Consider the following 2,359-nt stretch of genomic DNA (forward strand, 5'->3'; position numbering starts at 1 on the left):
CTGAAAAGCAACAATGTCAGTCTAGATACTAAGTTACATCTAATCCAGGCCATGGTCTTTGCAATTACTTGTTATACATCAGAGAGGTGGACAATGACTAAGGATGACAGAAGAAGAATCAATGTCCTAGCATAATGGATCTAGAGAAGAGACTTGAACATTCCATGAACTGCCAAGAAAACAAATAGGTCTTGGAGACGGTGTAACCAAGTCTCTCCTTGGAGGCTAGGATTTTTGAAGCTCTATCTCACATACTTTGAGCAGATGGCTAGGAGATACTGGTCCTTTGGAGAAGGATATATGCTTAAAAGGGTGGAGGGAGAGCACATGAGAGGAAGACTCTGGATGAGATGGATTGATACAGTTACTGAGGCTTGGTGTGTCAGAATTAGTAAGACTGGCTCAGGACAGGGCAGGAATCAGAGCTTCTGTACATAAGGTCACTATTGGTCGCAGGTGACTTGGTGGCACATAATAACAACAACATCAATTTCTAAATTGGCTCTGTTGCTGTGGTTGTTAGGAGCCATCGAGTCAAGAATGATTCATAGTGACCTGATGAAAAAAAGACCTGAATGTTATCCTATTCTGTGCCCTCCTCAAAATATCTGACATTACATTACAGTAGTCACTGTGTATGTCCTCCAAATTGGCTCTAGGTAACAGAAAATTAGCTGCCTCTTCCTTTATAATTACTTCTAAAAGAAATGACCATGTTTATATACCACATTAAATCAGATTAGGCACTCAGAAGTATATGCCTTCCATGTTATTCTGGTTTGTGAACATACTTGATCAGATGCATTTATGGACGACAGCTAAATGAAGATTATAAAACTGCTGAATTTACCAATTTATCTGTGAAAACTTTACAAGACTGGGAGAATTACAATAATACAAAGAAACAAAAATGAAACATTTATAACAATCTAAGAAGCTTCCCATGCAGTTAATTGAAAACACACTGGAGGGTCAGCTATGGGTAGACTCTGACAATACTATACACAACAATAACAACATGCAAAGCTGAGTGAAATTAGACATGGAAACTGTAAACTTACTAAAAACATACAAGAAAAACATCCATTACTATTTCATAATCATATTTCTTTATCTCCCTTTCTCTTTGTCTTCTTAATGTCTCCTGAGATGCTTTCAAAGTTATACAATTCATTTAATTTATTTGGTGAAGCTTGAAATAACATACGTTAAGAATGAAATTAATTTTTAAATTGTTTTTCATTGAAATTATGAAAGTTGCAAATAAAGTAGACCCTGGGATCAATCTAGTTCAAATGTGCTATTAGATAAAGAGATAAAAGTATAAGAAGATGGAGAGGTGTTCTTTAATCCTATTCCTCACGACAAAGAATACTAGAAGTTGTTACTCAAATTCGGGCTATTCCCTATATTGCCATACCATTCAACAATTGATAATACTACTCGTAAAGATTAAGTAAAACTATCTTCAGTTTTTAAATCAAGTGTTGCTTCCTCTCAGCACTCTTCAAGTATGCTTTTTCATCTTTTTCCTCTAATACATTGTTTAAGTCAAGTATAACTTTTAAATTCATAGTCATTTGTTTAGAGTAATAAATACTATTGAATGTTAAAATACTGATGAAGATCATTTAAAAAGGCTAGAACAGTATATATAGAGTGAATTACCAGAAGTTCAAGCAGCATTTAGAAGAGGCCATGGCACCAGGTATATCATTGCTGATTTCAGATGGAATCTTGACTGAAAGTAAAAGAATGTCTATTTGTGCTTTATTTACTATTCAAAAGCATTTGACTGCGTGAATCATGACAAGTTGTGGCTGAAATTAAGAAGAACTGAAGTCCCAGAGCACTTATTTGAGCTTATGCAGAACTTGGATCTGGACCAGAAGGCTATTGTGCAAACAGAGCAGGGAGGCACTGCATGATTTAAAATTCAAAAGAGAGTGCATCAAGGTTGTATTCTGTCATTCCATATCTATTAAATCTTTTTGGTAAGCACATTATTCAAGAGGGATATGACAACTCTATGAAGAGGAATGTGGCTAGAGGATTAGACAAGGACTCATCAATAACCTAACTTGCATTATGCAAATGATACAACCTTTCTTACGGAAAGAAATGAGGACTTCAAACACTAGTAGAATATGAAGGAATGCAGCCTTCAATATGCATTGCATCTCAAAGTCAAGAGAGCAAAGATCCTTACGATTAGACCAGTAGACGACATCATGATGGGTGGAGAAGAGATTGGAGCTGTCAACAACTTCATCTTGCTTGAATCTACAATTAACATCCATGGGAATACCAGTCAAGAATGAGGAGACATATTGCACTGGGAAATTCTGCAGTTAGGGAC

The sequence above is a fragment of the Elephantulus edwardii genome, unplaced genomic scaffold (assembly GCF_000299155.1).
Source record: "Elephantulus edwardii isolate Elephantulus edwardi_28Jun2011 unplaced genomic scaffold, EleEdw1.0 scaffold00253, whole genome shotgun sequence".
In the NCBI taxonomy this organism is placed as follows: domain Eukaryota; kingdom Metazoa; phylum Chordata; class Mammalia; order Macroscelidea; family Macroscelididae; genus Elephantulus; species Elephantulus edwardii.